Raw genomic sequence first — 15,985 nt, forward strand, 5'->3', positions numbered from 1 at the left:
CTAGAACCCAAAGAGAGGTGAGAGCCTTCTTAGGCCTCACTGGGTATTACCGCAGATTTTCAAGGGCTATGGAACCTTTGACTCCCTGATGGAAGCCATGTGCATGGCCCCTGTGCTCAAGGCTCCTGACTACTCCAAGGAATTTATCGTGCAGACCAACGCTTCAAAGCATGGCATAGGGGCGTTCCTAGCACAGCTAAATGAGAGGGCCTAGACCAACCAGTAGTCCTGATTAGCAGAAGACCATTGCTACGGGAATAGAGGTGGAGTGCTATTGAAAGAGAAGCATTTGCTGTGGTCTGGGCGCTGAAGAAGCTAAGACCATACCTGTTTGGGACTCACTTCCGGGTTCAGACAGACCACAGGCCCCTCAGATGGCTCATGCAGATGAGGGGTGAGAATCCTAAACTCTGAAGGTGGTCCATTTCCCTACAGGGGATGAACTTTACGGTGAAGCATCGCCAGGGGATTGACCACGCCGATGCCGATGGTCTCTCCAGATACTTCTGCCTTAGCTAAGAGAACTCCCAGGAGGTTGGGTAGCTCTCCCCACTTTCAGCTGGGGGGGACACATGTTAGACCTGACAGCCTTAGGGTGGTCACCCCTAATTTTTTGCCTGCCTCCCTCCACTTTTGAGATACTGTTTTTGCTGGTTTATGGTGTGTGTGTGACTTACCCTGACTAGAGTGATGGCCCTTGCTTGAACAGGGTGTAACCTGACTGCCAACCAAAGACCCAATTTCTAACTCCAGGTCCTAGCTACTAAGGGTACCATTTACTAGGGACTTACAGTGGTAGCTTAAGAATTTTCCAGTTGTGAAAAACAACTGAGCAGTCTTGGGGAAAGTGATCTGGCACTGGGGACATGTTTAACAGTCAAAGCCACATCAGAAACTGGACAAAATGGCATATACATGTCAAAAAGGGTGCTTTCCTACAACCAGGCATCGAACTGGATCTGGAAATCTAAAAGCAGTGCTCCACGCTGGTAAGTGTCATCATGCAGCACCAGAAGTGATGAGCAGGACCGCATATATGCTCCACCAACGCCTGCTGATATCAGTTGCCTTCTAAGGCTTGGCATGCCCTCAGATGTAGAGCACATCAGCAAATTGATGTGACCACTGTGCAGATCTCCAATCTGGCACAGACAGGGAAGGTGGTATGGCCAGTGAGGAATCTACAGTTAGACGGAGTATCCACCGGAAAGAGCTTTACCAAAGGTAAGTAACTTGTTCTTCTGATGGCTACTTCTAATTGCAGATTCCTCACCTTGGGATCCGATACCAAAGCAGTACTTCCCACTATGATGGGTCGGTGGAATGGCTCAAACCAAAAAGTACTGCTGGACCGAACAGGCAGAAATCCCATCCCGACAGACCAGACTGTCAAGGCAATAGTGCTAAGTGATTATGTGCACTGATGTTCACATAGCAGCCTGAGAGATACCCTTGTCAGGCACCCATGTATTAGTGTAGCAGTAGCAGCCTTGGCTGGAATGGAATAAGCCCTCTATCCTTAAGGCAACTGCTTCTTAGCAATCCATACCAGAAGACTATCCACCTAGAAATGGTCTCCTGCACTGCCTTGCCTTTTTTTTGCTCCTGAGAAGAAAATAAAGAGTTGCTCGTCCAAATGATGTAGTCTCCCCTCTTCTGAGGGGTGGGGCAAAGACGGCCAGAAAAGTGCTAACATCCCCAATGTGGAAAGGTGATAATAACTTTGGCAGGAATGCAGTTCGTTTGGGCAGAATGCCATAGAAGGCAGCTTAGCAGGAAGTGACTGCAGCTCCCTCATGTGAGAAGCTGATGTGATTGTGACATTGATAACTGTTTCCAGAGTCAAGTGATGTATTGGGCAACTTCACATTGTCTCAAAAGCGGTACATGTTAGAAAAGTGATAACTAAATTAAAGTGTCACTGTGGCATCAGAAAGGGGTTCAATGTAAATGTGTGTAAACCTTTAAGAAATCTCATTACAAGAGATGATATAAACAAAACAGGCTGGTATGGCAACCTCAAAAAAGTTGAAAGAGCCAACAAATAGCCTTTAAAAGTGGGCAACACAAGTCCTTATTTGTCCAATTACACATCAAAAAACAATACTGCAGGCAGCTTGGCTCGTACCCAGTCAACAGATGGTTCTCGCAACAAATCACAAACTTGTCCCCGTTACCGGGTATAAAATGATGTTGTAGCTGGATGCCTGGCTGCCAGCATCACAACAACTTCACCAAGAAAATCAAAGGACTCTATTTGCTGGTGCTCAATCTCCATGGATGGTTCATGACCTGCCCTCCGATTGTGACAGTAAATCATCTGGAAGAAGCAGCTTGATCAGAGGACAGATGCTCATGCCCAGGAGTTCTGGATACTACAGCCTCTTGGCCTTTTCCAGAGCCATCAGGATGACTTGGACTACGTCATTCTTGAACTTTTTAGAACTCAATCCAAGAATGGTGGAAGCAGAAATGCATACAGAAGTCCTGAGCTCCATTGCAGGTGGAATGCATCCCAGAGAGAGAACCTTCTTGGGAACTCTAGTGCACAAAAGGGCTGACATTGAGCTTTCTCTGGAGTATAGAAAAGAATTGAGCCAGGGTTCTCCTCATTGCTGGAATATTGCCTGCGCAACCAATGGGTTCCATTGGTGCTTGGCCAACTGAGTTTTCAGGTTCCAATGCAGAGCCTGCATACACAATGTGGTGCAGTCGACTAGCAGGATGCAGGGGGCCAAGTGATAAAGAAGCGTCAGAGTCACCCTCACGTATACGTAGTACTGAGGCTGAAACCAACTACACTGTAGGTGTAGGTGAAAGGGTGCCTTTGAGAAGGATTCTGTTCTCAATTCGGTATGTTGATAGTGAACCTAAAGAATGTCAGGAGGTTATCTGACATTTGGAGGTAGTCTACAATTGATTGTGGCAAGCCCACCTTCAACAGCCTAAGGGTAAGGGAAAACTGGAAGCCCTAACCTCTGAAGGTGTGCTGCGACCATCACCATACGTTTTGTGAACACAAGAGCCAAAAACTAGCACAGCAAATTGAAAATGCTCTTTGCCCTCCTTGAACCACAAGTAGCATCTGTGGGACTGCAGGACAGGGACAGAAAAATAGGTGTCCTGTGGGTTTAAAGTGACCATCCACCCACTTGGATCCAAGGCAGACAAAACTTGGGTCAACATGAGCATTTAGAATTCGTCCTATGGCAAGTAATTAGCAGGAGTAAGAGCAAGCCCCTATTTATAGGGCCAGAAGTCTCTCTAAGGCTTCTATGGCCAAAAGAGATTCCACCTCCCAAAGAAATGTGGACAAGTGCCCTTCTAAAAACGCAGAGATGTTGATGGACGTTACGGGGTACACAAAGGAATGGCAGGGCCTAGCTCCATTGATCCATCTGAAAGGCCCATCTGTCGGATGTTATAGCTCGCCACCCCTGTAGGAAATATCTGATCTTGCCTCCCACATGCTAGTCATGTGCCAATAAGGACAAACTTAAGTGGTTTGAATATTGCTGCCATTGTTGTTCCTTGTGACCTGGACGTTCTCCCTAACCCTGAAAGGTCTGCCTATTGTGGGGATATTGGGCCTTGGCACTTCCATTACGCCAAACGGCGAGTAGCCCTGAAAGTTGGAAAACAGCCGAGGGAGTTGCCTAGCAGGAGCAGAAAGGTCGAAGGAACATACTGTGTCCCAGCTCTATTTAAAGTGTTCCAGGGCAGAATAAGTCTTATCACCAAACAGGTGAGAGCCGTTAAAAGGCATATCCATGTGTCATGCTTGCTTCCAGAGAATGTCATGGCTCTCCTCTATGCGTAACATTGGAGCACCATGCTATTGGCAAGTGTTCTTCCCATGCAGTCAGTAGTATCCAGTCCAAAACAGATAATATATTTGGCTACATCCTGATGATCATGGATAGTTTGATGCAGGTTGGCTTTAAATTTCTCAGGGACTGCTGGCAACATCTGGCCAAGCATGTCCCATTAAGTGTGGCAATATCTTACCAGTAAACAGTTAGGATTGACTGACCGGAGGGGTAGGCTGGTCAAGGGAACATCAGTTTCCGAATGCTTCAATTCTCTATTTGTCTGGGACAGTTGTAGGAAATGAGTTGGGATCCATCATGCTGGTGGAAGCCTAAACCACCAGACGTTCTGATATAGGGTGCTGTGACAAGACGTTCGAGTTACCAGGGTGGCATGTGGTGCGGCACAACCTACCTGTGGACAAGAATAAGGCCTAGAAATGGTGCTCATTAAGGCTTCAAGCAGGGTTTCATTGAATGGTAGTAAAAGCTCAGAGCAATTCTGTCTAGGTCTCAAAACATCTGTTGGCACATTAGTCTTAGCAGCCATTGTTGGCAGTTGTAAGTATACCGCCTTCGTTGCCTGTCTCATCATTACTGCAAAGGATGCACTCTCTTCTGTTGATGGTCTAAGAGAATAACACAGCCCTGTGTCTGGGGAAGTATCCAACTTACTGGCTTCGTCCAAGTCCATATACAGATTTTCAACAACATCATCATCATTGTGTGTGTGCGTGGATTTGCCATCTCTGTCAAATATGGCAGATCTAGATCATCATCTGCGAAAGCTGGCTGATTCTCATCATAGTCAGAACTAAAAAGTGGATAAAGCACTTGGGAGTGGCTCTGAGGTAGACGCATTGTTCTGTCTGCACCAGAATGAATGGGTACCGGGTGTGCTGGTACGAAGACAAATTTGACTTGGAGTTGGATAGGACTATTCAAACAAGTTCATCATCCAATGGATTCAACACGGACATCAACCAGAATGCATGGGTTTTGGTGCTGGATTGGGAGTCGGATCAAATGTCAGAGATGGGCTCAGAAAGTACAGACCAGGGTGGAACCTGCCAGCAGTAACCCAACTGGAGGCCTCTGAAGACCCTTTGACTCTGAAGTAGTGACACAGGGAGCCAGAAGAGTGCCAAAGGTTCACACTATGGCCTGTTTAAAGGCCTCAATCTTTTGCTACATCACAGATAGCCCAGGAAACTCTGGGTGCATTGGGTTCAGTTGCAGAATCATTTCCTCGGCAGGGGCTGGAAGCAAGAGCGAGAAGCAACCAGACTTCTTCACAACTTCTCTGGCCTGAACCTGGTGCAGTATCACTGACAGACACAGACATTCAGGGTGTATCAGGACCAAGTTCGGAATAGGGAGGGTGACTGGGAGGCGCATTGACACCCACGCTTCTTTTTTGGAGTTCAAGAGTCCCAGGAAGGCGCAGAGTTCTGGGTTAAACTTCTTATGTTTTTTTTTTCAGGGTTACCAGATGGCTTTGACTGTGATGGAGTTCTGCAGCAAGAACAGCTCTGGGAATGGAAACAGAACCTTCCTGACTATGACTAGTTACAGCGAGAAGTCTTACAATGTTGGCTGTCATTTTTATCTTGTGGTCAGTTTTCCCTGAGCACAGTCACAACTACTGGAGTAGTGTTTAGCATTCCGAAGCCAGGTACCCCATGCATACATCCTGGGGACCTGTCACAGACATCTGTTTGTGACAGCCCCTACCAGGCTTAAATCCTTTTGTTTTATGAGGTGACATCCCTTGTACACTGCCAATTTGGGAAAAAGGAAGGACTAGCTCCAGACACACGTTTTAAAGACGAGGAAAGAAAGGAACTGATGTCAGCATGCATGTGTGTCACTTACATTCTGTTCCACTCATCATTTCTGCAACAGAACTCTGTTGGTGTGACGCCATATGCCGCCACCTACTAGTGCTACGTAGTGCTGCCTGGAGGTTCACAGTTCCAGTCTGACACCAAGGAACATACACAAGGTAAAGAATCTGCAGTTAAAATATCCATCAGAAAGTGGTCTTACATTGTTATAGTTTAGTGTTCTTTAAAAAGCTGAATTTCAGCAACTTGTCTGCTTCAAAGTGGCTGACTGGGACAAATCCCACTTTGCCCTCTTGTGCTTCTGCTTTGACTTACAGGAAGACTTAGAGCATGACAAGGACCTTTGCGGGAATGAGATCATGCCCTCCACTTTGAGTGAAAGCACGACCTCAGTGATATCCATCAGAGTTTGGTGAACACTAGAGGCATACCTCTTGTGAGTCTGTCACAGACATTTCTGTGTGAAAGTCCCTACAAGGTTAACCCTGTAGCGTTAGGAGGAGAGATAGTTCCATGCGTACTGGGAAAAAAAAAACAGTATTTTGACAAAAAATCATCAATTGATGAGAAAAAAGTGGGTGTGAGCTTCAGATCTGTGTAAGAAACAACAGAAAGAATTTAACTGGTGGAAATAGGTGGTGCTTATAAGTTGCTGTGTCATGCCTTTCGGGACAGAATGAAGTGAGCTCAGAGCCACAAGTCACTATCTACCAGTGCGTAGGAGCACCACTAGTTAAATCTTTCAGATCCAGTGTAGCGCATGGAGATATGTTAAAGGTAAGGAGTCTGCACTTAGAAGTATCCAACAGAACATACATTACATGAGAAGAGTCATTATGAATGTAGAAAGGGGCTAATTCCAATGTAAACAATCCATAGTTTTTCTCTTCTTTCACCTAATGCACCCCTTTGATGTAGGAAGAATAGGAACAAATCATATACATCACATACATACAAACATAAGTTTGCAAACCCCAATACAAACATTTATGCTAGGGATAGTTGTAAACCAATGTAAGTAGTGAAAGGCTTAATACATGACATGCTAAAAAAAAGACAGACTGTGGGTTCAATAGAAAAGGCAGGTCATATTTAGGACAAACAAACACTTATTATTTAGGAAACTTATACACATGATGCATTGTTAAGTTAGCTGTGCTGAAACACACAAGAGGCCCAAGCCACATTAGAATGATAGTTTTTCTTTAGAGCTGCACCAACTGTCGCTCTCAAAATCTTCACTTAGCACGAACAGGGTGGAACAAAAGGGTATATCCTGCCTTAGCGCAAGGGTCGTAAAAACCACAAGTCATTCATAGCTTGGTGAGGGGAACTGTGTAAGAGTCAGATAAGCATTTGCACAAGGCAGGGCTACCGTGAGCATCGTGTAACATATAATCACTTGTTGTGCAGAAAGATAGAGATGCTGAATGACGTCAATGTTACTTACCCACCCATGAGGTGACCAATAATCATGCATGCGCTCTTTTCAAGAGGTACCTTTCCCCTATTATCTTATCTGTACTGCTTGTTCCTGCTTACGTCAATGATGAACTTGTTACCGTAGTTTTTTGTGGTTTTTACAGTATAAATACCCCTGCTTGTGAACTAGAGCTTTGAACTTCAGTCATGGCCTCTATGTTGAGACTGCCTGTCGTTCCCAGCTGAAAATCGATTAAACCTATATTACTTTGTCAAATTGATCTGTCTTATTTTATTAACAGATTTCCTTCTAACACCTTTCTAATAGTATCCTTCGACTTTCATGTCCCTTCCAGAATATATCAAGCTATCATTATAAAATATTATTTCTTTAAATATATTTCTGCGTCATGGCAAAATGCTTGGATTGAGAAGGCTGGGAAAATAGAATGGAAGTGGAGTGGCACAAGGAAGTCTACAGCTCAGAGTCATGAAGAATACTGGTAAGCAATCCAGTAATTCGGTTCTCGTCAGGGTCTCGTCCCAGCTGGTTCATTACAAGAGGATGTGCAACACAATCTTAATCAAACAAGATGCAAGAATCATGTTCAGATTTTTATTAACAGAAATGTCAAAGTATCTTACAAATCAACTGCTTTCAAAACTCCAGAACCTAACACAACACTTAATTAACACATTACTTACCTTAAGTAACCCCGTTTGTGGTACAGGCTCTTTCTAACTGAAAATTGCTCACCTTTTGTATATTCCCCAAGAGTCAAGCTGGACATAAAACCTTTTCAGCAGTAACTCTGAGCGCCAATAGGTGGCACCATGAGTCTCCAAATTGATGTTGCTCCTGTCTGGAGATAACGTGTGGGCCCATATGGGCACCCGTCCTGTAAACTGACATCAATTACTTTCAAGGCTGTCCATGCCCTCAAATGCAGAGCCCCAATAGCAAATTGTCATTGACTGGTGTGTAGATTCCTAGACATGGGATCATATTAATGAGTAAAGAATGGGGAGATTGGGATGGTTGGTGAGGAATCTGCAGTTAATTAGAGTTTCTACCAGAAACAGCATTACCTAAGTTAAGTAACTTGTTCTTCTGATAGAGACTTTCAAATGCAGATTCCTCACCTTTTGCATAGATACCAGCGTGGGTCTGTAAATTGACTCAAACCAAGAAGTCATGTAGAACTGAGCAGGCGAAATGACCCTCTCGGAGGACGTGGCTGTCCAGACAGTAGTGTTTTGTGAATGTATGAAGCAATGCCCTTGTAGCCTGCTTTACAGATGTCCAGGATAGAAATTCCTCTGCCAACGTAGTCCTGGCAGAATGAGCTTGCAGACAATCTGGAGGCTGCTTTTTGGTCAATGCGTAACAGATCTTGATCCAGACTACAATCCAGTGGGAGATGGTCCTCTTCAGCACGGCTTTTGCACCAGTGAACCCCACAAAGAGCTGATCGTTCATCGGGTGCTCTTTGGTATGATCAATGTAGAAGCTCAGGACTTTTTTATGGTCCAAGCAATGGGGTCTTTGCCCCTCATTAGAGGGATGAGTCAGATCACAGGACACCAGGAGGGTGATGACTTGGCTGACAATGATGTCACGAGTTTAGACAAGAAGGATTCTAGTGTCCTTAGAACCTGTATATCTAGGAAGAAGGAGGTGTGCAGGTGGACTAACCCAAAAAGGCTGCAGCTTGCTCACTCACCACACTGGTGTTATGGCAACAAGGAACACAGTCTTGTGGGAACAAATTGCAAAGAACAGCTTCTAAACTACTCAAATGGAATACACATCAAATATGTGGAAACCAAGTTAAGGTCCCACTGTGGCATGACAAAAGGAGAGGGAGGAAACAAGTGTTGGAGACCTTGCATCACAACCAGTGACTTAAACAACAAGTGCTTGTCCGGCAACTGCACAAAGGCTAAAAAAGCTGAAGGGTATCCTGAACTGTGCCTAAAGCAAAGCCTTGCCAGGCGAGAGACAAAAGAAACAGAATGTCAGATAACTTGCCCTGGAGTGGGTCAATCAGGTGAGCCACACCAAACCACAAATGTGTACAACAAGAGGTGCAGACAGTTTTTCACGAGGGACGCCTGCCTGCCAAGATTACATCAACTACCTCCACAGGAAGGTCAAGGTGTTCAGCTGTCGCTGCTCAACATTTATGCATTAATGCAGAGATTGTGGAGGCCTGGTTGCAGAACCCTGCCTCTTTGCTGTGACAGCAGGTCCCCCATTGGGGGGGTGGGGGGGAGAGGGGGGTATTGCTGATTGGAGGACAGATGCTCAAGCCTAGGAGATTTGTATACCATACTCTTCGTTCCCGATCTGAGTCCACCTGGTTTGTCCTGATCTTCTTCAGAAGAGCTATCAGTGGGAAGGCATACAGAAGTCCCAAGTTCCTCTCTATGCAGAATATGTCCAATATAGAGAGGCTCCTTTGAAAATAGCGTGCAGAACTTGCACATTCTCAGTGGGGGCAAATATATTGAGCCAAAGCTCTCCCCATTTGCAGAAGAGACCCTGAGAGCCACCTCGGGGAGCCAAGATTGGGATCATAGGCTGAATGTCTTGAACTCTTTTTTATGGGAAAAGGCACAAAACTGAATGTCAAGAATTTCTTAGATGAAGGGAGTGTCTGAGGAGTAAGGTGTAACTGGTGCCATGTGGAGGTGGTTGACGACTGCCTGGAACAAGTCTGCCTTCAACAACTTGCTGTTGAAGTATGGGAAGACAGGTATCCTGATCTCTGAAGATGTGCTGCCGCCACCACCATCACTTTTGTGAACACCTGAAGGGCACTGGTGGAATGAAAGGGGAGCACAGAGAACTAAAAATACTCCTGTCCCACCATGAATCACAGGCAGTGCAGATGGGCCTGCAGGTATGGTATATGGAAATAGGTGTCCGGCGTCCAATGCCACAATCCATTCTTCAGGGTCAAGGACAGGCAGGACCTGAGCAAAGTGAGGATCTTGAGTTTGTCCTTCCAGAGGAGAGTGCAGGTCTAAAGTAGGATGAAGTCCACTGTCCTTCTTTGATACCAGGAAGTAGTTGAAGCAACAACTATGACTGGCCTGCTTTCGATGCAGCCACCCTCTCAATAGGCCCTGTGGCTGTGAGGGCGTGCACTTCCTGTAATAAGACAGACACATGATCCTCTGTCAGTTGTTCAGGGGATGGAGGAAGATGGATCAGAGCAGTCAGGAAGAGTAGGGCATACTAATTCTGAATTATCTGCAGGACTCATGTTTGAAGTGAGGGCCTTAGAGTCATGCACCACTAAAAGCATGAAAGAGGGATTTGGCAAAAAGGTGGCGCAGAGGGGGAGGGAGAATTTAAGACAGTGGACTGTTTGGCTTGCTGACCTTGATCACAGGGCCAGTGGGTGCTGTGGCCTCAGCAATGAAATGCTGGACAGCTTGGTGAGGCTAAATTAGCTGCGCATATGGGATACTTCTGCTGAAATCACGAAAGGAATGTTAGGGCTGATATGGCTGGTAAGGTAGGGCAGATAAATCTAAGGGGCATGCTGTGGACCAGCTTTCTTTGAACTGCTCCAGAGTGGAGTCTGTTTTGCCCACAAACAGGCAAGTCCCTTCAAAGATCATTGCCATAAGGGACAATCTGACATCACCTGAATAACCCTTTGACCAACGGCTCATCTGATGGAATCAGTGGTATCCAAGCCAGAACGAACTGTGGACTTGACAGCATCATGACAGCCCTATATGGCCTGAGTCAGAACAGGCCAGAGACCTTCTAGGGCACATGGGAAAACGTCAGCCAGAGAATCCCAAAGAGCGTGGGAACAGCAGCACAGCAGGTAACTGCCATTTAAAGGCCAAAGGGCCAAGGTGGTGGAAAAAAATACCCTCTTTTCAAAGGTTTAGAGCGGAATATTTGGAAGGATGTTCGGGTCATCCAACTGGTAAAAACCTGCACCAGGTGCAGGGCAGTGGTGTCTTGCACTTTGGCAATTGACTGGGGGGGGCAGAGCAATGTCGGCCAGGCCCTAAGTAAGTGCATCATTGATAGGTAGGAGAGGCTCAGTAGATGTTTGCCCTGGCTGCAGCGCTTCCATCAAGACATTGGTTTTGTTCTCTACTGTGGAAAGCTGGAGATTAAGAACTTCAGATGTCCTACGCATTGCATATGATGTACTCTCGTCAATGGAAGGGTCTGGAGATGAGAGGAGTTCTGGCTCATCAGAAGTGTCAAGGGCACTGGTTTCTTGAAGGCCATCATACCAATTTTCCTTGTGGTATGGTTGCCCTATCTCATCACCTACATTCTAATCATTGTCCGAATCCATTCCAAATATAGAACATAACATGTGTTCTGCATCAGTGTGAAGCCTCCCACTGGTGCACAGTAGTACTGCAGAAAACATTTCCAGATCCAGTCTGACGCCTGGGAATATTGACAAGGGAAGAAATCTGTGGTTAAAAGTCTGTATCAGACGTTGGGTGTCAGACCTTGACGTTGCCTCAAGGGAAAGCACCTAGAAATGTTTCGAAAGGGGTGAAATTGTTGTGGATACTGCCTTGCACATATGGAACAACCAAGGGAGTGTGCAGATGCTCCATTTTCTTTTAAGATCACAAGGGCAGAGTCTGTCTCCTCGCCAAAGAGGGGAGACCAACGAAAGGCATATCCACAAGTGACTTTTGAATGTCACCCAAAAAGCCAGTGGATCTCATCCTTGTGTTGACTGCTCTGCCCAAGTAGTCTGTTGTGCCCAGTATTAAGCAGATGACATACTTTGCCACATCCCGGTTTAAATTAATTGTCTGTAACAAATTGGCCATGAATTTCTCTGGGGCGCAGGTAAATCTTTAGAAACTGAATCCTATAATGGATGGGAGCTTCGTCCCAGCAAGCAGCTGGTATTGACTGATCTAACAGTGAGTCTAGCAGAAAACATTCTCTTTCCAAACACCACCATTCCCTTTGACTCTCTGTCAAATGGGGTTGTGGGGAATAGGTTAATTCTTCTGTACTTGTACTGCCATGCTATCCAGAGTATGATGCTGTATGAGAAAGGTAGTCACCAAGAGCTGGCCTGTGATAATGCCTCTTTTCTATTCACTGGTGGACAAGAGCAAGCTTTGGACCAAGTGCCCATGAGAATGTCAGTTAGGGTTTCAATAAATCGCAGCAGAGGGTCTGATGAGGATTGTCTGGGCCGCAGCACTTCTGAAGGATGTTAATCTTTACTTTAAGTGAAGGCATTTGCAAGTCTTCAACTTTAGTTGCTCTTCTAATTATCATGGTGAAGGAAGCAGACTGATCTATGGCCGGGAGGGGGAACTAACTCTGTGACTAAAATATCTATCCCACTGGCCACCAGTAGGTCCATGTAAAACTGTCATCATATTGTGGGTAATAATCCCACAATCACTATCATCACCAAAAAGATGGTTGACTGAGAACCTGAGGAAGCCAGTAAGGTGCAGAAAATCACAAGCATGGTCTCCCTTAGATTGTTCTATTTACTGTAGTGATGAACCAAGAAGTGAGATGCTAAGCAACTTGGCATCCTCACAACTTCTCACATGGAGAATGGCATGCTGGGATGAATCCCGCTTTGATGTCTTGTGGTTCTTTTTTTTCTTTAACTTACCTCAAGACATGAAGCACAATGAGGAGTTGTCACCAGACTCGAATTCTGTTGGTGCTTGGCGATGTATAGCTTGGCTTTGAGGTCTCAAATTGCCTTCAAGTAGATCAGGGCACATTATCCGCACCACTTGCAGTTGTGGTCGAACTCCAAGTACCAGAAGCACACCTTATGGGGATCAGTCAGACATTTGTTTGAGACAGTCCGTATAATGTTTAAAACCTGCAGTTTGAGGAGGGGGCGTATTCCCTTGCACATTAGAACATTCTGGTACAAAGAAGATAGTTCATTTAGAGGAAAATGCAGGAGCTAGCTCTGAACCTGCATATGAAGGCGCAGAAAAGAATTGGCATTGGTGTGCTTGAGTTGTGCCTATATACGGCTTTGGTCGTCATTTCTAAGGCAGAGGAGAGTCCACACGGAGCAATTTGACGCCATCTATCGGCACTCTAGGGGCTATGCTAAACAATCTTACCTATCCTTTCTGGCCCTTGGGAGATAGGGAGTGATGATTCTTCTGTCATAATTCTCAATCAGAATCGTCAGTTTGTGAAACTGGGTGTGTTACAGCGAAGTAATTTGTGCTTTGTTTGAGCAGTAACACTGGACTTTCCAAATTCCCGGTTGCTTGCGCCTACTGGGGCGCTAGGCATTTTTGCAACAGATGCATTTATAGACATGCGATAACGACTATCTCCATGCACAAAGCCACCTTGAATTGCAACTTCATCACCATTGTCAGAGATTGCAATGTTTGTTAAATTGGAAGAAGTCTCTGAAATTTCTGTCCTCACCCCACTGTTGTGAAAGCTTGTGATAAAGGGGTATTGAACATTGCTCGTAGATAATTCTGGGTTTGATGCGGATTGAAGATTTTCGCACATACGGTGAGCTCGGATAGCGTAGAGACACTGAATACAAGCTAGGCACTGCTGAGCTGTTTTTTTGCTTGAGCAGCCATTCGTCCAGATTAGGTTAAAGAAGCCCCTGGCAGTCGAAGTGGAAGCATACATTTGGGAAACGTGCAGATTTTTGCTGAACGGTAAACTCTAAACCGATATTAGTCTGGCCTCACTATAAATCAAAGACATTTGGGATCATTTGATAGCATAGGGATGTGGAACTAAAGGACCTTCAGGTTGAGGGCCGCCAGAAGTTTCTTTATAGGAGTAGAACTGCGTCCTGAAACGTTTTTGTATTGATGTAGGTGGGTGGTTTGCAAGAAAATGTTTAACAAAAACAAATTCTACGGTAGGTAGTCTAGTAAACTCCCTGACTCTGTTAAAAAAACAAAAGGCACTTACTCTATCACTCATATAGGTTAGCAAATACTTTCCAGTAACAAAAGCATCTGGTCCTTGCTGATCCTATGGTCGCAAGCAGGATTATTTGGGGGTAGATATGCGAACCTGCTGTAGTACCCATTTAGCACAGTTGATATCACTCACTTGTCTGTTTATAGCTCTCCACTTTTGAGGATAATTCGTTAGCCTTCCCCTGAACGTTGTTGTATGACTGCGAGAAATGAACAATCACTTGATAACCAAAATTAAAAGAGAACCCTGCAAATTCATTCTCATAGCCCCCCATTGGCCAATACCTGCTACAGCTAGCTTAGAAACCATCCATTTTGTTGGAGTTTGAAGGGTCTAGCTTCATTCTTTTTGAGGTTTATAGAGCCTCACCTAAACTAAGGCCAAAAAGCTGAAAGTGATCCAACAGTAAATTCAAAAGATGTTGTGCAGTGTAAGTGAGTACAAATATATGTTGGAATGTGAAGTGGCAATGCATGTTTCACCTACCCTATATGTGTGTACTCATCTGTCATCCTTTGGAGTATGCTGGCCTCGGGTTGGGGGACCCCTTACTCCATGGAGAAGTGACAATCCTTGCCTGACTCTTACAAAAAGTATGTCACATAGCCTTGCAACGGGGATGATGGAATTATAGGTGCCATGGTCCCAGGTTGGGAAAGGGATCCTACAACATGATTGGCACATGTGCAGACCTACTACAACTAGTGAGGATGTGAAAAAAAGACATCTTCCAGGGTGTGAAGTGACCTCAAATAGTCAGATTTGTGTTTTAAAGCCACTGCATCAGTCCCTACACCTGGGTTTAGAGGTGTAGGAATTCGGACGCTTGGCAGGCTTTGCATGATGCATCTGACAGAAGCGTCAAATGGTGAAAATCTTGTAAATATCACTGCGTCAGTTGTATAAGACTTTTTCCTGACAGAACGCCCACTGCACACATTAAAATCTCTGTGACGTAGCTGGATGCTGTGCAGGGTTTTTTCGGCACAGGCCCGAAAAACTTAAGTAATTGGCCAAATGCATTGCATTGTAAATATGGAGCTAACAGAGCGCCGCTGCTGCTACAAAACAAATGGTGCAATGACGGCACAAGCTCCTTGTAAATAAGTCCCAATGTTTTTAAAAACCTTAGCTTGAGTTTGTCAAAAATATTTTTGCATGGAAAGGTACTGTGCACCCCGTTTTGGACGTTGCAAAACGGAAATCAGGTTTCTGTGCTTCAACTGTCATGCATTCACATTGCTTTGCGGTTTTCTGACTTACTGCATAGTAGGAACATGTTTCTCTTATGAAGGTAATGTTCTATAGAGTACTGGTTCAAGAGGTTCCTTATTCTCTGACTCAACCTTCCTCATTTGGCTGACCCTGATCCCCTTCTTTTGTGACCATCTGGTGTAGTGACAAAGATGGCAAATATGTAGCGTGAACTTTGAGGAGGTAACTGATGAGGTTCTTGCTCCTGATCTTGACTGATCTTGCTAACTTGCTCTCTTATTTGCTTCCCTGGTCATGGCATTCTTTGGACTGTGATGGTGAGGCAAATCTATTGAAACTGATACCTCGAAAGAAATTCTGCATTTAATGCCAGTGAGTTGAACTATAGGTTAAGGTTTTTCCCAGTGTTAAGTTTCAAATTGTTCTGATGCGCCTCTTAAGAAGCAGTGCCTTTGGAAGTGGGTATTCCTCAGTGTGAAGGGTATTTTCAGAACTCAACCTCCTCATGCCTTGAGGAAGGCTTTTAAGTCAGTTCAGGTGACCAGATACGAGACTTGGAATACGTTAGCTGGGACCCTGTAGACCATAGAGGTCTCGGTGGACCCTGTAGATCATGGAAGGTGTTCTGAGAAACCCACTTTGAAGCAGCACTTGTATTAACCTGAGGGGTGGACTCTCTGCATATCTGAGGTCTTGGTTTGGAGTCTTAAACTTGAGTTCTGTTAGAGACT

The sequence above is a fragment of the Pleurodeles waltl genome, chromosome 3_1, assembly GCF_031143425.1.
Source record: "Pleurodeles waltl isolate 20211129_DDA chromosome 3_1, aPleWal1.hap1.20221129, whole genome shotgun sequence".
Lineage (NCBI taxonomy): Eukaryota > Metazoa > Chordata > Amphibia > Caudata > Salamandridae > Pleurodeles > Pleurodeles waltl.